At 41.8% G+C, this 24,447-nt stretch overlaps 1 long non-coding RNA gene across 1 annotated transcript in view; it reads left to right on the top strand.

Annotated features, from left to right (window-relative positions):
• The window catches only part of LOC136831707 (uncharacterized), a 246,272-nt gene extending 225,398 nt beyond the window's left edge, over nt 1-20,874 (top strand). The window contains exon 3 of the long non-coding RNA XR_010850954.1: nt 18,950-20,874. This is a non-coding gene — a long non-coding RNA (uncharacterized lncRNA). The remainder of the gene's footprint in view (nt 1-18,949) is intronic.
• The last annotated feature ends 3,573 nt before the right edge of the window (nt 20,875-24,447 follow it).

The raw sequence follows: 24,447 nt of genomic DNA, 5'->3' as shown, positions 1-24,447 counted from the left end.
TTCTTCTCCCCACTCTCTTCCACCTGCTGAGGATGACCCTCTGGCAGGCCTGGACATGACCTCTATTCTGGTCGACCAGGAACTGTCCGGCCAGGACGCAGACACTGGTTCTACTCCCACGATGGTTGTTGCGGCAGCCAAAGTAGGAGACCAGCCCATAGCTACTGAGGCTACCCCTGATCTTGCTCCTGACGGCACTCCTGGCCTTTCTCCAGAGTTGGTACCCTCATCACCTTCTAGGAATGGCCTAGCCAGACCTGGAGGCCCCCAAAGAAGAAGAAGGGGTGGAAAAGATCCAATTAACAAATCAGAGCCACAAGCTCTCCTTGGCACATCATGCCCAGTTGGCACAGTGCCGCTTCCATCTCAGAGTGATCCTGGCACCTGCCCAGAGAAGGTAGCCTGCATGATCTCTGCTCCAGTGGTATTAACAATTAACCCCTTAGGCATTTGTAACATACTAACCTTTTCCAACTAACCTCCTTCAAAACTATCCCATTCAAAACTATCCCATACTGTGATTTGCCCTCAGGTTACTCATGTTTAATTTTGTTGCATGTATTATTCATAAAGTGCTGTGTAACTCATAACTCATTGCCAACTTGTTCAGTGCCAACTTGTTCAGTGCCAACTCGTTCAGTGCCAGAGTCTTAGGATAGTAGGTTAGATTAAATATTTACTATGTGTATTTGCCTTAGAGTAGAGTTCTCCTGTCGTTCGAGACAGTTAGTGGAAGTGCCTATTTGAGAGGGTGCGAAAAAAGTGGCGTGCGGACATCGGAGTATACGTGGATGTCAGTACAAAATTTACAAGTGACCCGAGGTCAAAACTATTTCTCTACACAAAACAGGACAGGTGCATATAGATAACAGGATGATTAACAACAGTTGATTAGACACAAAAATACTCTGACACATATACCATGTATAAGGGCGAATGAACCGGTAATAAATGTACAAATTACAGTAATGATAATAAGGCTGAGTACTGCGATCTAGGGTCAGCTGTGAAGGCACCGTAGAATACGGGAAGTTCATCATAGAGTACCCGTTGAGCGGGAACTGTACAATACTCCCCCGCCAAGACGTAGGTAACGTCTGATCAAAGCAGGTATCTGCTGAGGTGGCGGACAGGGCCGCACCTTCTCGATGTCAGCTGAGGGGTGCGTTCGACTTCTCCAGGGCCCTGCGGATGGGAGGCTTAGGTTGCTCTCCTGCCCGGACCCGGGGCCTTCCGGGGGCGCCCACAAGGTTTTCTTGCGGGCCGGGTGGGCTGAGGGGGCACTGCTTCCTGTGAGGGCTTTGGGAAGTGCCCCCGACTTCTTCCTCCAGGAATGCGGGCTTGAGGCGGTCTACCAACACCCAGTCGTCCTTCCCGTGGACGGCCACCCAGAATGCCTTTTTGTTTCTCTCCAGTACGAGGAAAGGCCCCCTGTAGGGCCTGGTTAAGGGTGGGCTTACTGCATCATTCCTGACGAAGACATGGGTGGCGGAGGATAGACCGGGAGGCATGAAGGGGGACATCCTGTCGGTATTGGTCCACCGGCAGGGGCCGAACTTCCCAACCCTGTCGTGGAGCCTCTGTGTTGTTAGGTCGTCCCGGTCCCCGTGATGAGTTCGCCTGGGACTACGTGGGACTCCCCGTAAACCTTTTCTGCTGCAGACAGGTTGCCGTTGGCTCTGGGGGCGGTCCTCAGCCCGAGGAGGACCCTGGGCAGCTGGCACTTCCAGTTGTCAGCGGTGCAACAAGCTATGAGGGACGCCCTCAGGGACCCGTGGAACCTCTCCACCATTCCATTGGCTTGGAGGTTGTAGGTGGTAGTGCTGTGGTGAGTGGTCCCCAGTAGGCATGCCAGGGCGGTCCACAGCTCGGACAGAAAGGCTGGACCCCTGTCCGTGGTTATATGGTCCAGGACACCGAACCGGCTGATCGAGCTGGAGAGGAGGGCCTCAGCGCACTCACTGGAGGTGGCTTCTTCCATGGGTGTCACTTCGGGCCACCTGGTGGAGCGGTTGGCAACTGTCAGAAGGTATCTGGCTGCTCCTGATGGGGGAAGAGCACCCACTACATCGATGTGGATGTGCCCAAAACGTCTTCCCGGCTGATGAGAGTTGCCCACCCCCGATTTGGTGTGCCACCCTACTTTGCTGGCCTGGCACTGTATGCACTGCCTTGCCCAGACCGTTGCGTCCTTCCTTATGCCGTTCCAGACAAACTTCTCCACCAGTAGCCTGGCCGTTGTCCTGCCGGAGGGGTGGGACAATCCGTGGATGATGCGAAGACCAGCTGATGACAGGAGGCGGCCACCACCATTGGGTGGGAGTGGCCATTGCTTACGTCACTCAGCAGTGTTGGCCCCCCCGGAGCGAGGGGCACGTCCTTCCACTTCAGCGACATGATGGCGGTGTGGTAAGCTGGAATCTCTGGGTCGGTGGCCTGTTCCCGGGCAAGGTCCTCATAGTCGATCCCAAGCTGCACTGCGTTGATTTCGATCCTCAAGAGGGCATCAGCTACTGGGTTCTTCCTGCCGGGAGGTGCTTGATGGTGCAGGTGAACTCCGCGAGGTGCCGCTGCTGCCTGGAGGACCATGCATCCCCCAGCTTTGTGAAGGCGTGTACCAGCAGCTGGTGGTCCATCCAAATTGTGGAGGGCGTACCCTCCAGGAGGAATCTGAAGTGGCATACCGCCTGGTACACAGCGAAGAGTTCCCTGTCAAAGGTGCTGTAGTGGGACTCGGTTGGGCTGAGGTTCCTGCTGAAGAAGGCGATGGGCTGAGGGGCTCCGTTGACAACCTGTTCCAGGACGACCCCACAGGCGACATTGCTAGCATCCGTTGTTAGCTGGAAGGGGGCGCTGGGATCCTGGTGGGCCAAGGCTGTTGCCTTGGTGAGGGTGGCCTTCATCAGGGAGAAGGCTCATTGCTGGTCGGGGCCCCACACTAAGGTCTTCAGACAGCCCTTGAGGATCTCCGTCAGGGGGACCATGGTGTGCGCAACCCTGGGGATGAACCTCCTGTAGTAGTTGACCATCCCAAGGAATTCTTGGGAGGTAGGGGTGGGGAACCTGACGACGGCCTCGAGTTTTGATGCAACTGGGCGGACGCCTCCCGGGGATATCTCATGGCCCAGAAATTCAACCCTATCGACGCTGAAGATGTACTTGTTGAACCTGACGACGAGGCCATTCTCCTGCAGGCGCTGCAGGACCTTCCAGATGTGTTGAAGGTGTTCCTTGTGGGACCTGGAAAAAATTAGGATATCATCGACTTAGTAGACGCAGGAGTTCAGGTCCCCCAGGATGCTGTCCATCAGTCTTTGGAAGGTGGCCCCTGGGTTCCTCAGGCCGAAGGTGGAGAAGGCGAAGATGTAGGACCCAAAGGGTGTGATGATGGCGGTTTTGGGGATGTCTTCTAGAGCTACTGGTACCTGGAAATATGATTTTAAAAGATCGAGTTTTGAAAATATTTTGGTCCCGTGGAAGGAGGCCGTCAGGTCTTGCATGTTTGGTAGAGGGTAGTGGTCGGGTTCTGTAGTGAAGTTGAGCCACCTGTAGTCGCCGCAGGGTCTCCAGGAGCCGTCCGTTTTCTGCACCATGTGAAGGGGGGGAAGCCCATGGGCTGGGGGCCTTCCTGCATATGCCCATACGCTCCATCTTGGCAAAGGCCTTCTTGGCCTCCTGGAGGCGCTGTGGGGGAAGCCTCCGGAACTTTGTGTGTGTTGGGGGGTCCCTTGTCTTGATGTGATGATATATCCTGTGTTTGGCGGGGCCCCGGGCACCTGACGAAGCTCGGGTCTGAATACCTCCGGGAATTCCTTCAAGAGGGAGGCATATTGGTGGGGAGCGATGAAACAGACTGTGGGCACCCTGGGGCCCGGTGACAGGGGCAGAGACTTGCAGGACTCGGTGTCCAGCAGGCGTTTGCGGCCGATGTCAACTACCAGTTCGAAGTGGGCGAGGAAGTCCGCACCCAGGAGCGGGGTCCTAACGTCCGTGACGATGAAGTTCCAATTGTATCTCCGACCCAGGATGGAGACCGACAGGAGCATGGTGCCGTAGGAGAGGATGGGGGACCTGTTGGCGGCCGTCAGGGAGGCAGCCAGGTCTGGCGGGTGTCTGCGGTCCTATCTGGGAGGCAGGAACACTGACTGCATTGCCCCAGTGTCAAACAGCATCATCCTGCCAGAGAGAGTGTCACAGACGTAGAAGCCTACTGGTGCGGGGCTCCTGGGTGTTTTGGGTGCTGCTGCCATGGTGCCCTGTAAGGGTGGCCGCCGCCTCCCCCATTTTTTTGATGGGCGAAAAGGCAGGGGGCTTCGCAATTCCGGGCCTCTTTGCCAAACCTCTGGTGGTAGTAGCAAAGCCCCGGCCTTTCCTTCTTCTGGTGGTGGGGTGGCCACCTCCTGGCGATGACGTTGATGCACTCTGCGGCGGGGTCCTCCGGCTGGAGGCAGTTGATGGGGTGTGCGGGCGTGGATGCCCGCTTCGCCACCCTTGTGGAGTCAGTCAGCTGCTGTGCCATCCTCTCGACCAGCAGGGTGTAGGGCTCCATAATCTGTCCACGAACCTCCGGGAGTAGCTGTCACAGGAGGATCTCCCTCGATAGGCTAATCTCTTTGTGCCTGCTGCTGCTGTCTGTCTTGGGGAGGAAGAGGAGGTCCTAGAGGGAATGCCACGTTTCCAGGAGGTTCGTGTCCTGCTGGGGGTTGATAGCAAGGTCGAGAGCGCGGGCGGCCCTCTTGGAGACCGGCAGGGAGCAGGTCTCGACGAGAGTGGCCTTTAATTCTTGGAAGGTGGCAGGGCTTGTGGTTGACGTCACCCACGGGGCGACCTTTCTGTATATCTCCTCCGGTAGGGCGTTGATAGCAATGTCTGCCTTCAACACCTCGTCGGTCAGGCCTGCCACCCTGAATTGCCCCTCGACCCTGAGCAGCCAACAACGGGTTCTGGTGGGTGAACGGCGGCAGCTTTATGCTGAGGGCAGCCCTTGGTTGGTCCGTCAGGAGGGGCATCGCGCCGGGAGTGGGTACTGGCGTGGAGGAGCGTGCAGGGAGTGGGTACCGGTGTGGAGGAGCATGCAGGGAGTGGGTACCGGCGTGGAGGAGCGCGCGGGTTTCGGGGTGGAGGAGGGCTCGAGAGGGGGTTGAGCGAGGGAGACATCTGCCACCGAGAAGTTCGCGGTTATTTGTATGTGGGAGGGAATGTCTGCATCCATGCTCATTCCACACTCTCACTTGGGGTGTGAGGGAACACTCGCATCAATACACACTTGGGAGCATGCCGTGTGGGTCCGCTAATGACACCGGTGATTTGCCGACGAGGGTAGGTAACGTCCGAACGCTTTGTTAGAGCGCTGTAGTTAGTCTGTTAGGGGTGTGGGGTGGTTCATCGGGCCAAGACTAAGTCGCCGTTTGGGTCCGTTAATGGCTCTGGAAATCACTCCAGGGGTCACCACTGTGAGAGGGTGCAAAAGAAAGAGCAGGAAGACAAGTACTGCTAGTTTATTGAGGAAGCGACCCGCTTATAAAGCGCCGTGCAGACGTCGGCGTATACGCGGACGTCAGTACAAAATTTACAAGTGACCCGAGGTCAGAACTATTTCTCTACACAAAACAGGGCAGGTACATATAAATAACAGGATGATTAACAACAGTTGATTAGACACAAAAATACTCTGACACATATACTATGTATAAGGGTGAATGAACAAGTAACCATGGCAACCGAAAAACCCAGGGGCTCAGAACCAGTAGGTTTCTACGTCCGCGACACTGTTTCCGGCAGGATGATGCTGGTCGACACAGGGGCCTTTAAATCGATCTTCCCGGCATCCAGAGAGGACCGCAACCAGAAACCAGACCCGGCCGTCTTCCTGATGGCCGCCAACGGATCCCCCATCCTCTCCTACGGCATGAGGCCCCTGTCGATCTCCATTCTTGGCCAGAATTACACCTGGGACTTCATCGTCGCGGACATAGGAACCCCACTCCTGGGGGCCGACTTCCTGGCGCACTTCGGCCTGCTAGTCGACGTGAGGCGTAAGTGCCTCCTCGATACCGACTCCTGCCGGTCTCTCCAAATTAACAGCGGGACCCAAACCCACCATTAGCGCCGTCGCCCCCCACCAGTATGCACACCTACTGTCGGAGTTCCCTGAGGTATTCAAGCCCGAGCTTCGACAAGTCCCCGGGACCCCAGCCAAGCACGGCATATACCACCATATAGCAACTAAAGGGCCCCTAACACATGCGAAGTTCCGAAGGCTTCCCCCTCAGCGCCTTCAGGAGGCGAAAAAAGCATTCAAGGAGATGGAGAGAATGGGAATCTGCAGGAAGGCCTCCAGTCCGTGGGCCTCCCCCCTCCACATGGTACAGAAACCGGATGGCTCCTGGAGACCTTGCGGCGACTACAGGCGGCTCAACATTGCAACGGAGCCCGACCACTACCCTCTACCCAACATGCAGGACCTCACGGCCTCTTTTCACGGGGCCAAGGTATTCACTAAATTGGACCTTCTTAAATCATATTTTCAGGTACCTGTCACACCAGAGGACATACCAAAGACTGCCATCATCACGCCGTTCGGGTCCTATGTGTTCGCCTTCTCCACCTTCAGATTGAGGAATGCCGGGGCGACCTTTCAGTGGCTCATGGACAGCATCCTGGGGGGACCTAAAATTCTGCGTCTGCTACGTCGATGACATCCTCATATTTTCCAGGTCTCACAGTGAACACCAAAGGCACATCAGGGCAGTCCTACGGCGCCTCCAAGAGAACGGCCTCGTCATCCGTTTTGACAAGTGCACCTTCGGTGTCCAGAAAGCAGAGTTCCTGGGCCATGAGGTATCTCCGGCAGGCGTCCGCCCTCTCACATCAAAAGTAGCAGCCGTAACCAGGTTCCCGGCCCCCACCTCCGTCAAGGCCATCCAGGAGTTCCTCGGGATGGTAAACTTCTACAGGCGGTTCATCCCCGGGATCACGCACACCACGGCCCCCCTGACGGAAGTCCTCAAAGGCCAACCAAAGTCCCTGTCTTGGGGACCCAGCCAGCAGCAGGCCTTCTCCCTGACGAAGGCCGCCCTCGCTGAGGCAACCGCCTTGGCACACCAGGATCCCAAGGCCCCCTTCCATCTGACGACGGATGCCAGTAACGTCGCCTGCGGTGCTGTCCTGGAGCAAGTCATCAACGGCGCCCCCCCAGCCCATCGCCTTCTTCAGCAAGAAATTCAATCCCGCAGAGACCCGCTACAGCACCTTTGACAGGGAACTCTGCGCGATGTACCGCGCAGTTCGGCACTTCAAGTTCCTCCTGGAGGGGACGCCCTTCACAGTCTTCACAGACCATCAGCCGAGGACTGGAAACATCAGCTACCGTGGGTCCTCCTCGGTTTGAGAACCACCCCCAGAGCCGACGGCAGCCGGACAAACCTACAGGGAACCCCTTGTGGTACCGGGCAAGCTCGTGACAGATGATCGCCACACCCCATCACTGCAGAGGCTCCGCGATGTGGCCGGCAAGTTCGCCCCTTGCAGGCGCACGTACACCGGCAGATCAACCACCTTCACACCGCCACAGCTGTCATCCGCCACCCACGTCTTCATCAGAGTCGACGCCGTCTGCCCACCACTAACCAAGCCCTACAGGGGCCCCTTCCACGTGCTGGAGCGGAACAGCAAGGCGTTCCGGCTGGCACTCCCTGGGAAAGACGACTGGGTTTCAATAGACCGCTTAAAGCCCGCCTTCCTGACAGAGAGCACCGGCGCCGCCGCGACACCCCTTCCGCCCAGCCACACTCCGGCACGCCCACGCCCCCGCAGATGGCGGGCACGCGGCCGTCCCAGGAAGGGACCACCTGCCCAGCAGCCTCACACGCGGGAGACCCCTCCGTTGTCTTCAAGAAGCCGCGGCACCCTTCAGCGTCCAAGCAGATATACAGATTAGTCAGATATGTCCCACGTCTTGAGGGGGGAGTATTTGTAAAGTCACCACATCAACGCCAGCGAAGTGTTTCGAAGGCATCATTAATTAAGTCTCCGCTGAGCAAATTTTCTTTGGTGACTTCCCATTTTCTTCACACTCAATTAGTCACGCCTAAAACGTGCCAGGTCATGCATTTTCTACCATTTTAACTTTATACGTATTTGTACAAATGTCACACATTATGTATCGTATGTTTCTTCATTCACAGGCATCAAGACTGTATCCATATTGAAATTCTGTATGTTTTGTATTGTAAATTGTACTCGTTCACTGCATATTATTGTTAATTGTTTTGACCTCAGGTCACAGTCAATATCATTGTCTTCCGCGGTCCGGCGCCAGTCGGACACTATATAAACTGCCTGGATCTGTAATAAAGTAGCAGTAACTTTTACCTGCTCGTTTCTTTGACACCTCTTACAGGCTCTGTTGTATTACGTAAGTTAGCCAACCCAGTACCCATCTTAGCAGTTAGGTAGGTCCATTTAGCTATTGCAGTGCAAAAACACAATTCATGTAGGGATGCTAGCTGACTAGTCGGGATGAATAGCTATTTAGCCAAGACCTTCACGCCCGAATGGGTGTGAATGCCTTTTCAAATGGTGGACCTTTCATGTATTAACATTCCTCCCTTGTAGCCAGCAAGGAAATAATTCAAATTTCTGAATAAAAGCTCTTCTCACTTGAGTGTTAGGCCAAACAACATGGTGGGAAAAGGAGGGTCATCACTTGTTTTGAACCAAGAATGCATTCCTCCTCTGCACTTGAATGGAAGCGAGTACAATGGAACCCCTTTTTACCCCTCCTGATCACGTGTCCAACAAATGACCCCTCCAGAAGCGTTATAGGCGAATCCAGGCTGAGGTAGATAGGAACTTAGCCTCTAAGTACTTAACAATAAGACCTATTTTTCTCCACCCTCTTTGCTGGCTGTATGACTTTTTGCAGATCGACTGAGGCCTACATGCTGAAACGAAAACAAGCTAAAGGAGCACGCCCTGGACTCACAGACCCAAGCACTCAACGCAAAACCAGCTATGTGTACAGACGGGCGTTCTTCCACCTCTCCCACTGGTGACGAGTAATCACGTTGATCGGCCGCGCCCTTACATGTTAAGAGCAAACATCTACAGGCACCAGGTACGTCGACCACAATTAGTCAATAAGCCAGCTTCTTTCTCTCTGTGAAATTCTTTTCCATTTCTCCAAGTTCAATTTTCATTCTCCTAAACAAAACTCCCTTGCTAAATCAACCTATGAACCAGGCAGCCAGTGAATCGCCCCCATGACTTGCTTTGAGATCAATCCAACTCAATTTAGTGATCAGTACTCAATTATTCCTTCCATCGTATTAATTAAGGGCCCATTAACTTAAGTAACTCAAGTGATCAATTCCTCCATAGTGCATAGGTTCATGTGAGAGAAATTATTTGTGCAAGATCACTAACCCTGCCTTTTCTTCCAGGAGTCCTCCATGCTCTGCTTAAGTCGAACCACCGCCTTGTGAATCAGATCCTTAAAGAATACTGCCATCTCTGAAACAAAGAAAGTCCAGATATCATTTCTTCCAGTTGTGCATAAAGTCAAATACGGAAACTAATTCAAGCCTTATCACGCTTTCCAATTTGAGACGTGCCATTCACGTCCTTGTAATTTTCATGTTCTTTAATTTTGATTGCCTGCTGGACCTCCATTTCCAGTTTCATTTTATTTCTTGTGTAAATAAATTCATTGTAACATAACCCTTTATTCATTTCACAGGGCGACCTTCCACCCTCAACCCTTTGATCAAATTGGTAAAATAAGGTAAGTCTTAACTTTTCCTTATATATATATATATATATATATATATATATATATATATATATATATATATATATATATATATATATATATATATATATATATATATATATAAATATAAAATCTCATAGGTCATAAGTATTTTATGAATTACAATACACAGTAGATGTTTGATTAGTAAGTGTGGCTAAAGGCATTGGGGAGAACCTTGAGAAAATGTTTAACTGGTGTCTGGCACGTTTCCTAATTAGTAAAACTGTATACGTCTTAAATACATCAGGTATTCTTGAGATGTGATAACACGTCCCTGCCTCGCAACAAGACTGTAAGTTAGTTCGCCGGAAATGTACAAGTTACGGTAAACTAGTTCGTAGGTGTGTTTCTTTTGGGCGGAGTCCCAGGATGTGAAGGGATTAGTTATCACACAAATGGTCATTCGAAGATCAACACTGAATATTATTAGAAATCTTCGGTGAAGACTCTGTGGTTTGAGGCCTGTTGATTAAGAATTGTGAACATTGCTGTTTGGAGGTAGGAAACATTTTAGATTTCCCAAACTGTAGATTGTTCTTTTCATTTAACACATATCTTACTTGATTTTGATCATTTTTACATTGTGTGTACTTTATAAATAACATTGGACTTTGACTTATTTTGACCTATTGTGGGAAAGCTAGTTAAAGAGAATAATTAGTTGAATATGATGGACTGTAATATGTTTGATCATTTGGTGAACATTAGTATTCCATTTTATTTCATCTCCTGTTTCTTGCAATCCAGTTATATCAGATTTTTGTCAAATAACTATTTTGGTAAGGCTTGTTTTGCAGTAGACATGAGAGAGAGAGAGAGAGAGAGAGAGAGAGAGAGAGAGAGAGAGAGAGAGAGAGAGAGAGAGAGAGAATGAGTGTGTGTATGTACAGATGTGCGAGAGAATGAGTGTGTGTATGTACAGATGTGCATTGTCAGTAGCACTTTTGATGTGGTCACCATCAGTCTAGCAACAGATGCGATTTCTCGACTTTTTAGCAAAAGGCAAGCAATGAAATTTCTTTTGACTGTGTAACAGACATACATACTGTATATATATATACTGTATATGTATATGTATGTATATATATATATATATATATATATATATATATATATATATATATATATATATATATATATATATATATATATATATATATATATATATATATGTAATGCGAGGATATGCATTTGGTGCGTGAGCGTGTGGATGTAAATCAGATTATGTGACAACGGTATGTCTAATTCAAACAAATAACATATATACAAGTGAAAATAATGTCTTATGTGATCTAGACAAAAGGTTTTACTAATTTCACTGATTCCCGTGAAATTTTCATTTGTATTATTGAAGCTCTTCATCTCTTCTCTACACAAGGGTGAATTATTATTAAAAATCACAAGGTTCATACGATTTACATTTTTCCAAAATTTTCAACGTAACTCTTTTGAGGAACATTTGCATCCAGCCACTAAATTTTATTATTAGCGTGAATTAATTTCAGAAAGTCTCAAGATCTCTTTCCGATAAGCTGCAGCTTCCCAAAGGGAGACAGAGATGCTCCATGAATATTCCATTTGTCACAAGCATCTTTGACCGCCCTGTCACTCGAGGCTCGTCTTTGTAAACAAAAGGTTGACGCTTAAGTGACCGGGTGATCTTTTAATCTGTCAAAAGCAGCGCGCTCTGGGGAGAGAGAGAGTGGAGTCTTTTTTTAAATTTTGGAGGAGATGCATGTGTTCGTTCGTGAGGGGTGAGTTTTTCGTTATGGGCTTTTCTCTTTGGTTCATTTCAGACCTGATATAAAAAGGGGATGGTTTTTTATATTGGGGAGCTTTCAGGGTGATTGGCAGGAGTGGTTGATTATGCAGTTTACTCAGAAGAGAAATTACGATATAGTTGCATAGCTGCTTTAACCACGTTTAGCCAAACACACACACACACACACACACACACACACACACACACACATATATATATATATATATATATATATATATATATATATATATATATATATATATATATATATATATATATATATATATATATATATATATATATATATATATATATATATATATATATATATATATATCCACCTAATCTTAACGCAAAGGGAATTAGAATCCACAAACATCGTTATTTGGAATGCCATGCGCCATGAAAGTGGGTGCAATTTTGTTAACCACACTGCAAGCTGGAATACCACAGTTTTCCTAGAGGTAGACAAAAATGGCACAGATTCGAATCTTGATAGAGGTAGAAGAACTCGTGACAGATAATTCGCTCTCGGCGTAAGTTATTCTCATGGTAAAAAGAACTCGACATTTGTTGTTGTTCCATATCGTGGTAAAAAGTCTTATTTTTCTTTGTAATACTAACCGCTAGAGGACATGACATTTTACTATTACACTATAGAGAGTATAGGGAGTTTTAAACTTTAAATTGCTTCTCCTGAAAAATAGCAATTTTTGAGTCATGTCACTCTTCTGGCAAGGGAGCGATTTATATAAGACTCTATACTTGAGTCAAGTTCTCTTAAGACAATCTAATGTTAGTTTAGGAATCATTCCAAATACAGTCTCCCTCAGTATACATTATCACGACTGAATTTTTTCCGCAGGTGTATTACGTCATTCTACGCCAGAGCCTCGCTAACCCCAACAAGGTAAAGTACGAGTGGAGGTTTTTTCAGTCACGACAGTTTGCCTTTTGAAGTGTTACAGAGTGCCAGTATTGTTTTCTCATCCATGTGTCATTTGTTCAGTGCCTCTTGCAGTGTTTCGTGTTCCAGTGTAAAGGGTTCAGTTATTCCTTGAGTCCTTGGCACCCTCAGTGCAGAATTCATATTCTCTGTTATATTTTTCCTTTACTGGCGTGTAATGTGTAAATCTCTCTTGCAGAGGGACCTATTCGCAGTGGACTCATCTTGGACTGTGCCTTGCCTTATTCAAGACTCCCGTAGGAGGATCTTCAGGCGTTGCAAGCCCTTTAACAGTTCAATTAACCATTTTCCCTTCTAATGTTTTTCTTTTTGTAAATATGATTCCTTAATTTATCCTAAATGCTTACACAACATTTCCTTATGAAGTAGAGCCTTCAGCTCCTAAAATCATCCCTTTTTCTTTGTTTTTTACGAATCCCCTTTATGTAAGTCAGAACTCCAAGGCCAAATAAAGTTACCGTTGCCGGCCTGTAAAAATCTCTAGAAATCATATAATCCCACGGAAATTGTAATATATATATATATAAATTATATATATATATAATATATATATATATATATATATATATATATATATATATATATATATATATATATATATATATATATATATATATATATTATGCTATATGAAACACCCATGTTTATGTAATCCAAAAATTAATAAACAAGGTACATATATTTTATAGGCTTATTCTCTTCAGTGACAGCAAGCGAATATACTCTGAGAAGCTATCTGTATTTTAATGAAAAGTTTCAATGTCAGGATTCTGACCTTTTTTTATGGTTAATTTCGATATAGATTATTCAGGGTATTTCATTTTGAATATTTCGTCTTCCATACTCTATTTTTAGAGGCTGTAATAAGGATTATTTTTAAAAAATCGCAATTGTCAGTGAAGGATACTGCCTTCTTTTTAATGACTCTCCATAAGTAAAATTGATGATACAGACATGGGTTCCTCATTAGGACCCACATGCGGGGGCCGTTTGTTGGAGAACTGGCCTCTGAGTTACCTGCGGTTGTTTTACAGAAGGTACATTGATGATACCTTCGCCCTTTTTAAAACAAATTTGGACACTGAAAGTTTCTCTGACTTCATTAGTCAGGGTCACCCAAATATTAGATTTACTATTGAATATGAGGAAGATAACCAATTAGCCTTTATTGATATTGCAATTTCTAAACGAGTTGGTTTTGGCACATCCGTTTCTAGAATAAAAGTTTCACTGGCCTTAGTACAAATTTTTATTGTCATTGCTTTTTTAACTTTAAATTAAATTCAATATGTACTCTTTAACATCGTGCATTTTCGATAACTTCCAACTGGCACTCATTTCATCTTGAAATTCAATTTTTATATAAGTATTTTACCGATAATTGTTTTCTTGCCTCTTTCCTCCACAGTCAAGTTCTTAAAAGTTTTTATTCCCAAGAGTACTAAACCCAAGGTTACTAAACTGCCCTTCTAGGCTAGCCTTCTATAAAGGAAATTAGGTCTTATTCTAACTATGCCTTTACCATCAAAATTAATATGATTCCATACTGATCCTCTTACAGTTGGATTCTTTTTCAAGATTTAAAGGTAGATTTAGTCCCTGGATGACCTCAGGTGTCGTATATAAATCGGATCGCCCTAGATCACTGGTTCACTGGTTCTTAAACTGGGGGGCACCCCCTAGGGGGGCGTTAGCAATTTCCAGGTGGGACGCGGGCCCTATGGAAAAATATCAGAAGTTTAAGAAAAAATGCAAAAGTATCGCCGTATAACGTTAGTTTATTTTCGTCTACTACTCTAGTTGGACTCGTTCGGATACTAAGTATGTTCGGATCCAGGTATCTTTGTGAAGCTGCATTTTGCACGCTCGTTGCTCCCAAGACCAAATACAGAAACAGGCCGAATGTTGAAGGGGACTTAACGCTGTGCACTCCCTGGCATGCAACAGCACATTCAAGATCTAATAGCTAAGATGCAGTGTCAAAAGTATCTCACTAATTCATTTCTTTTTTTTTTCATTATTCTTAAAATCTGGGAGGGAATTTTACCTATGGATGCATGGGGCCCGTGGAGGGAGGGACCAACTCTTAGAGGAGGCGTGGTGATAAAAAGGTTAAGAACCACTTCCCGAGATGTAATCTGGGGTCTTATATGGTTCGACACTGTGGTTGTCGAAGGTAGGAAATGATCAGGGACACTGGAGCCAAATTAAACAAACTAGAATTCTTTAGTATGCGAGATCATGCTGAATAATGCAAATACAGTATAATATCCAACAATAAAATTTTAAAGTTCTGGGCAGGGCGCCGAACCATCAGATGTTGACGATTTTAGAGTCATTATTTATTATTTATAAAACGGGCAGTTCCTCAGTTAACACTCATTCTTTTTCGGCACCTTTGTACCTCTCTTAAGTTCTGCTGGTCTGGTATGCTCTCTTGCTGTCCTTCTGTCCCTTTCTCCTATCCTGATGGCTTGTTTCATTTTGAGTCTTTTTAGTTAAAAAAATGTTTGCAAATATTTGTATGTCCTGTTATTGTAATCAATAAGTTCTCATGTTAATTTTATTTCCTTTTATCTTGAAAATCAGACTTCTGGTATATATTAGCAACTACCAACTACCTGCATTATATATATATATATATATATATATATATATATATATATATATATATATATATATATATATATATATATATATATATATATGTGTGTGTGTGTGTGTGTGTGTGTGTGTGTGTGTGTGTATGTATGTGTGTGTGTGTTTATGTATGCACTCAGACTTTCATCACTCAGGTTACCAGAGCACTGCCCAATTTTCATTCTGAATGATATTTGCATGTAGAGTAGTATTCAGCAGTTCGTCCTGGTATATGCCATGTTCTACGTATGTAAATCATCTCACCCTCGCAGATACAGAGTTGAATTTCTCCCTTCCCTTTTGGGAACAGTTCACATGCACTTGGATTTATACCCGGGAGACAGAATTTGATGCTTGATTTTATTATTTATTATTAACTGTAGTAAACAAATACCCAAGTCGCAACGTCTGGTACCCTTTTTTTGGTTAATTTACATAGAGCAGTTCTCTATTCACGTTTATTGTTTGACCTTGTACGCAAATGCTTTCATGGAATACTAAAATGCATTCTTTATCCGCTATCATGCTAAGTATGGTGCGTTTCTGATGAAAAAGTCTTTCGTTATCAATATGTTTTGCAACAGTCATCCCTTTCTAAGAAAACAAAGTAAGACGTCGTGCACTTTGAGATAAGAAGTACAAAGAGAGGAGCACATTCAATCATTGTCGAGAAGAAAAAGGAATTAAATTAACATGTAATAAAAATGCAGATAACTTTATGACAGAATTCATATTAATAAAAGCTAAGTGTAATTAACAAAACTATTGCCCGTCATGAGGTTAAAGACAAGGCAACATTATCAAAGGCACACGAACAATAACACCAACAGTACTGTGAGGAAGGCTGCTCGAACATTTCTATAAAATAGAATGTAAAGTATATGCCAATTCGTTTCTGGCTGTATTAGATATTGTAAAGGAACATGCTCCATTTCGCATTCCGTCGTCTAGCCCGAGGTCTCTATTAAGGTATGCGAGCAAAAGGGCAGCCTATGTACTGTAGGTCCGAAAGTCGTGACAGAACAAAAACCTCTTGTGTCGGGATCCGCCGTCTCGGCCCTAACTTACATTATCGTAATTTTTGAAAGTATGAGGACAAGAGTTTTATAATAAAAATAACGGAAAGCTATATGGATATGGGTAATGTGACATCGAAACACAACTATATATGACGATTACTGATGATCTGAAAGACAAATCAGAACTCATGCAGCTTCAAACTGCTACCTGGCCCAAAGTCCAGGTCTACATACATCGATAATGACTTCTTTGCTTTTGTTACTTAGGTTAATGTTTTCATCATTAGAAAATATATAAATAAATATAATTACTTTTGCATAATTCACTGATACGCACACACAAAACACACACATACACAAATATATATATATATATATACACACACACACACATATACACACACACACACACACACATATATATATATATATATATATATATATATATATATATATATATATATATATATATATATATATATATATATATACATACACACACACACCTGGACTAAAGCCGTTAGTTTTGTCAAGAGAAACATATATTAAGATAGAGCGTTAGATGGCGCTCTGGGTTATATACCAGATCCTTTACCTTCAAGAGTTCTAGATGAATAGAGATACAGTCATCTGCTGGTAGGAGGTAATGAATGGCGTACTGCCATTGGGAAAGTATCGAGGAAGATTGTTCTCAGGTGTTACTGCATTTTTAAAAGAATGATTCCACTGCAGGAAATTTGGACACTACGCTATTCACTCTCTGTTTTCACGCTTCATGATCAAGATGTCATGATTGTCAGCTTCAAGGCTATAATTTTAGATTTATGTAGCCTTATCATAGATAATGTGTGCATATATATATATATATATATATATATATATACATATATATGTATATGCATATATATATGTATATATACCTGCATATGCATATATATGTATGTATATATATGTATATATATATGTATGTATATATATACATGTACATACTGTATATACATATATATATATATATATATATATATATATATATATATATATATATATATATATACATACTGTATATACATGTATATATGTATGTAAGTATATATAATATATATAAGCGTGTGTGTGGACGTATTTTTGCCTTCTAATTTAAAGAAAACGAGTAAATAACTAAAGTAGAGCTCTCACGTGACTATGTTGAACCGCCAACGAACGCTGCTAGTTTTTACAGTATAAATTAACTCACGAGAAAGCAGGCTTCGGGAACACATCAGGCGGCTGATTTTCCCTAACCAGTTCCGCACCCAGTTCCAGCGGATACACTCGGGCTCTCCAGTGTTGCCGTCGGGAATTTCTTGTTTAACTTCTGCTGACGTGTTATCCTGTAGTATGAAGAAGATGGTTTCCGGTGACACTGGGGGGAAACAAGAAAGGCTGCGCTATCGGAGTAAAACAGTTTTGACCATCCTCTTCCTTGCTATCCCTCCCGCTCTCTTGGCCCTTGGAATGGTGCTGTGGATGAACATTCCATTCTTGCACTCGCCCTGTGTTCTCATTTTGTTTGCTTTGATCCACTTCGTCGCTGAGTACATGTCTTACAGCCATCTGGCCAAACTCCAGGTAAAGTGATGCTTTAATAGTCTTCGCTTCGTTAGACAGTCAGACAGACAGACTGTTGTATTAAAAGAAAGAATGATAGCTGTTTACTGTTTGTTTAACCCTTCTCGAACTCTTCGTATTCTGTATCACAAAACAGATAAAATTCATCTCTTTAAGGATAGACATGTTTAGATTAAGAAAAGCATTTTTAAGAAGCGCAAAAGATGTTTCCTTTCGACGACTACGAAGATGAGAGACCTCACAAAAAACAGCGAAAATTTTCTTCGCTATGTATATATACTTAATTTGTATTCATGAGAGTATTTCCGTATGATAATGAATAATATAATAATTTCAAGGACGAATGTGGCAAAAACCCTTGTGTTTTTCCCTATCTGGACCCACTCTGATTTAGGGAAACGAGCCTAAATGTTTAGGGAAAGAAAGAAAGATACGCTGTCAAAAATATACGCACGCATATGCAGTTCTAGTACGCGTATCTGAATTCGACAGATTATATGCATGTCCGAGCAGGAAGGATCCATACCTTTCTTCGTGGGCAGGTTGATATCGTTACCTCGTTCGGATATTCCGGATGAGCGTTCGAATCTCGCTCGGGCGTCAGAATTGTTTCCTATGACTCCATTTGGTCTGAGGTTTCGTAGCGACAAGCGTAATCCAAATCGTGAAGAAACCGAGAAGTTATGAGGGCACTGTGATGATTACAATATATATATATATATATATATATATATATATATATATATATATATATATATATATATATATATATATATATATATATATATATATATATATATATATATATATATATATATATATATATATATATATATATATATATATATATATATATATATATATATATATATATATATGTGTGTGTGTGTGTGTGTGTATGTGTGTGGATGCAGTCTTTTACTTTACGTAAAATCCACTTGCAAACACTGACATATGACACATTCCCTTTCCAGTGACTTCTGTCGTGAGTCAGATAACGTACAACAACTCAGCAGTACATACTGCTTTAGGACTTAGAAAATATTTACTCTTACTGTTGAAGAAATTTCTAAAAATTATTTATTCTTACTATTAAATAAATTTCTAAAATATCTAATTTTCATTTCCTTCTTTTCCAGGAAACTGAAAATAAAGTGAACGATAATCCACCGCAATACAACGAGGTTTTGAAGGAAAACTGCCTGAATCCTGAGGTATCTTCTTCTTTGAAGATCTATCCAGGAAAGCCGTCGTATCGGGAAGCAGTTACCCTTCCTGGTGATAACATCATATGAGGAAGTGTATGTGATCGTTGTTATGCGCAAGAGATAAAAAACACACATATGTTTCAGGGATTATACGTCTAGAATTTATTATTAGTGGACACTTGTCAAAGTATATTTCTTGTCATTCTATCCCTGAAAGGATAATTTCAATAAAAAAAAAACAATTTGAATCTCGATGGACGCTGGAAGTTCTACTGATTTGTCCATAAAGAAAAATCTGCGTCTTTATGCCAAATTTGTGCTAAATGATTACTCTACTACTAATTTTTTTTTTTTATTGCTTTGCCGATAAAACATTTTCCATGGAAGAAAAGTTATTCCTAAGAAACCAACTTTGTTTCCGGAACAAAAATAAAAAAATGTAGTGCATGTGTATTCTTCAAGTTCTCATGCTTAAATAAAAGAAATAATGCACTCTCTGTTACTACCTTGACATCAACAGGCCTTGCCCGGATGTTAACATTTATATCGATCAGAATAATACTTGAGGTATCAAATCATTCGTCCACGAAAGTTCTCTGGAAGTTGAAGGCAATCGATTACTACGTGTGGGGTGGATGGTAAAAGTTAATCATCGCCGAATTTCTACGTATTTCAAGCTATAATGCGGAAATAATCCATTTATCTGATCAATAATCTACGTTTCTTAGATGAAATAACCACTTAAGTGTAATTGTTTCCCTGAAATTTAAAGGAGAGGGAAGGGTAAATTGCAACGTACGCATAGCGTTATTCCACAAGTGAAAATAATGGTCTAACTTTATCTTGGTTTTCAAACCTTTCAGTGACTGGAGATTACAATACGAGAAGCCTTTCAGAAAACCAAAATTCAGTGTATAAACGGAAACTGGTTTACGAGAACATTAACATTTAACGAAAGTGGATTCTTCGTCGCCTCTTCTTATGCCTCCTGATTTACAGAATAGAACAGATGATAACACTTTCCTACTTTTGATCAATTCAGGCGACCCGGTCTAGCCAAACAAGTTACGCAGGAGGGTATTGAAGCAGATTTGACTGCTTAATGATGAGTAAGAACAAAGCCATGTCATTCGGAACCCACTCCCCCCCCCACCTTTACCGAATCCTCAAAAAAGGAATCCTTAATAAAAAAAAAAACATGACTTACAAACACAAGGGTAATACAAAGAACTCGAATTACATAATATTCACCCACGATATTTCATTCCACTTATTTATGGCAGTTATTTTATATACTTCAGTATGCTTAGGTGCCTTAACATGTGTAATAACTGTAGCTGCAAGTTTATCGTCCACAAAACTAATCCACTTTAGAGTTGTTAAATCTCATCATAACCTTTAATAAATCTCTTAATGTTCCGCTTATAAATCTATTACGTCCTTTTATAGTCTAGATATAAGCTTTCATTCAACTTTGTGCAAACCTTGACTTAGAGGAGTCTATTATATTCATTACCTCAATTAACGTCTCTCCAAAGTGCTCTTGATACTTGCCAGACTTTTAATTAGTACCAGGTTTTTTTTAGTCCTAGTGAAGGCAGTTATAATCGTTCCCAAGACTTCGATATCCATCGCGTCAGGAGAATATGAAGATATTTTCATTTTCTTTTTAACGTTTAGATAATGTCATTTGAAACATAAAAGGATACGGAAGCCTTTATGGCTCGGTCATGAAAATGCTGTAATCATTTCGAGAATGGAAGGGGTCTAGCCAGGAAGTTCCGTTGAACGTTAACGGCGTCCCTGCAGTTGGATGAAAAGTCCTTGAGTTTTAATATGTCATTAAGTGGTAACGAGTATCGGTGTTTAATTATATATATATATATATATATATATATATATATATATATATATATTCTAATTCCCTCCGGGGCCCGGGTGTTCACCATCCAAAACACAACACGATCCCCCTCCCATCGTAGAACACGGGATTCCCCCAGAAAACACAAATCGATAACTAACGGCTGAATCAATGTTTTTAAAATCAACCACGAATGTAAAACGTGTCAAGTTTTCGAGTCATATGTGTTAGAAAACCCTTCTCATGTGGGGCAAAGATTATTAGGTATTTCTTGGTGTGAGAAAACACAACTGATTATAAAAATATGCCGCCCTTGTTCTACTGTCCTACACTACGTTTCCATCGTCAGAATTCTGTGATAATAAATAAGTTGGTAGTTGATTCCCAGAAAACACAAATCGATAACTAACGGCTGAATATATATATATATATATATATATATATATATATATATATATATATTTTAAAATCAACCATAAAATTAATATATGATGTGTGTGTGTGTGTGTCTTTTACTTCACACCACAGTATATGAAGATTCATATATATGTTATGTAACAAAAACAGAATTAACACTGCTCGATCTTTATTCAGGGGCAAAGATTATTAGGTATTTCTTGGTGTGAAATCTCACTGATTCTAAAAATTAAATGGACTATTTAAAGCCAATAGTTTCTTGGTTTATTATTCAAATAACAACAAGAAATGAATAAAACAAAGCAAAGATTAAAATGCATAATAAATGACGTTATCGAGTTGATAACTAAACTCTAAACTGCAAAACACTTCTGATTAAAGAAGTTCACTATGGCTAATTCTGTGAAAATATCCAAACTAATACTCCCAAATCAATAACTAGTTCAAAAAACAGTCTACCACATGTTTGAAACAGATCACTATCCTCTGTCCGACAAGACATCTGTCGGAAGAATTAAACATGATAGAAGACTCCCAAAAATATATGAAATGCAAAACACAATAATGGAAAGTGTAAAATATAGCCAAGATATGGCAAACGTAACATGACAAAACAATAATATAAAAGAGGTATGAATATTCATATTAAATCTCCCACACCAGTTCAAAAGTTCATAATGATTAGAAAATCATGGTAAAAATCACAAGTTCAATTTCCTATAAAAACAGAGATTTCAAACTCTACCTTATCTGCCGATTCAAAGCCTGGATCCTCTCCAAAGCTACGTCTAGACAACTGCAGTTCTATCACGTTAATGAACGATCAAACTCACTTTTAGGGCAGATTTTGCATAATCTAGATCAAATTAACGCACGTATACGAAATACATAACACTTCGGAAGATCACCTGATGCAACATTGCTGAATCAAACTATTTGCTGAACACAAAGTGTCTCTCGACCTAGTTTCATCTGACTCATAAATTCTTCCATCACATCTTAAAGCATTGAAGCTATGAAAGTATATGTCCTTTAAAAAGCATTATATTTTCTGAAATATATATATATATATATATATATATATATATATATATATATATATATATATATATATATATATATATATATATATATATAATATATATATATATATATATATATATATATATATATATATATATATATATATATATATATATATATTATATACTATAAAAACAAACATCAGGAAGATCATCAACAACACATTGAGGAGTCCCAGGAAGACGACAGTATAAGAAACATGCTTTATTACGATACGAATCGTTTCGTGTTGCTTCAACACATCATCAGTCTGCAGATTAGAGTTTTTATAAATAAATAAATTACAAGATAAAGTCACAAATTATCACAAGAATCAGCTAAAATTAAGTCTATCATTTAAAACTTTAAAAATAAAACATGAGCATATGAAGAAGGCTACCTATTCGAGGAAGGGTAAGAGCTAAGTGACCACATCAGTTCGAACACGTCCAAACACTTAGACCAGAGAGAGAGAGAGAGAGGAGACGAAAAAACAGAGTTTAAGCCTGGAGAGAGGTGTTTGAAAGTGTTTGATAAATAATGACTCAAGGGTCGTTAAGTAGGCAGTTTGTTTAGCAGTGCCTATTATTGAAAAATGTTTCTTCTCAACTGTAATTTTGCATTTGGATGCATGAGTTCTAATATTAGAGAATTCCAGATTGGATATTCTTGACCCCGTCCTATGACTAAGACTTAGATGGCTATAAATATCGAACTTGCAACAGTCTTCGTGAGGATCCAGTGTAATTACCAAAGCATCTTCGGCATTCAAATTTATATATTATGTTGGATCTCATGAATTCTTGAAGCTTGTTCTTGTGACTGAAAATTTTTTTTTTTTTCTCAGGGTTTATAGGAATGAGGTTTAATTTTAAAAATCCTAGTTCCTTTTCAATGATATATTTAACTTTGGAATGTAAATTGTCAGAATTAATGAAAGGAATTGGGGCATACATAGTAAGTTTTGGAATGTAGGTCTAGAAACAAACTTTGTCAACATTTTGTTGATAATATTGAAAATTAAATTTCTTGGGAATGAGTTTTTTTTTTTTGAAACACCCAAGTAAAAACTCACTTTCAAAATGAAAAGAGGCCCAATCTGAGGTATATCTAAGTAATCTACAAAACAAAAATAGTGACTGAATTGATTTTAAAAGCATGAAAACATGAACCAAAAACAGAAATACTAAAACTGTGGTTATGTCTAATGACCTTAACATCTAAAAATGCAAGGGTGTTGTCCTTTTCTTGTTCTAAAGTAAATTTCATGTTAGGATGTATGTTATTAACATATTCTAAAAATAACTGACATTGCCAGGAATGTTTGAATAAGGCAAAAGTATCATCAACATACCTTCTCTAATATATTGGTTTAATGTTCATCGGGCAATTATTTAAAAATTCTTCCTCCAAATGACCCATAAAAAAGTTTGCAAACAACGGGCCTAATGGGGACCTCATAGCAACTCCCTCGACTGCAAGAAGAGTTGCTTATTAAAAATAAAATTTGAATCTTGCACAACAAGTTCTAAAAGGATTTTAAAAAGTTGTCTATTAAAACCACAAAAAAATTCAACATCACTAAAAATCTTATTTAAAATAATCTCAATGGTTTCAGAAACAGGTACGTCGGTGAATAAGGACTCAGTGTCTAGGCTAACCATGAATAGTTCACCATCTTGTAACAACATTTGCTGTCAAAAATCAAAACCATTTTTCAAAGAGAATTGGGATACAGAATATTCAGTCAAAAGTTTAACCAGAAACTGAGATATTATAGGCAGGACCGTTGCAGGACGACATTATGGGTCTCATTGGTATGCCATCTTTACGTACTTTAGGGAGTCCGTATATTATGCCAAAAGAGGATCCTTTTAGAAATAGCTTATGAAATACATCCTCATTAATAATCCCACCTTATTTAAGTTTCCTAAGAAAACGGTCGGTTTTGGCCTCTTTTTTTGTAAATGTCCACAAAGTTCGGTTCACCAATAAGTTTGAATTTAGAGTTATCCGACAGAATTATGTTCATTTTCTCTAGATAGTCAACCTTATTAAGAATTACTATACCTTTGCCTTTGTCAGGTTT

This window comes from Macrobrachium rosenbergii, chromosome 48 (assembly GCF_040412425.1).
Source record: "Macrobrachium rosenbergii isolate ZJJX-2024 chromosome 48, ASM4041242v1, whole genome shotgun sequence".
NCBI lineage: Eukaryota > Metazoa > Arthropoda > Malacostraca > Decapoda > Palaemonidae > Macrobrachium > Macrobrachium rosenbergii.
Note: the sequence above shows the minus strand (reverse complement) of the source record. Positions and strands in the feature narration are given on the sequence as shown.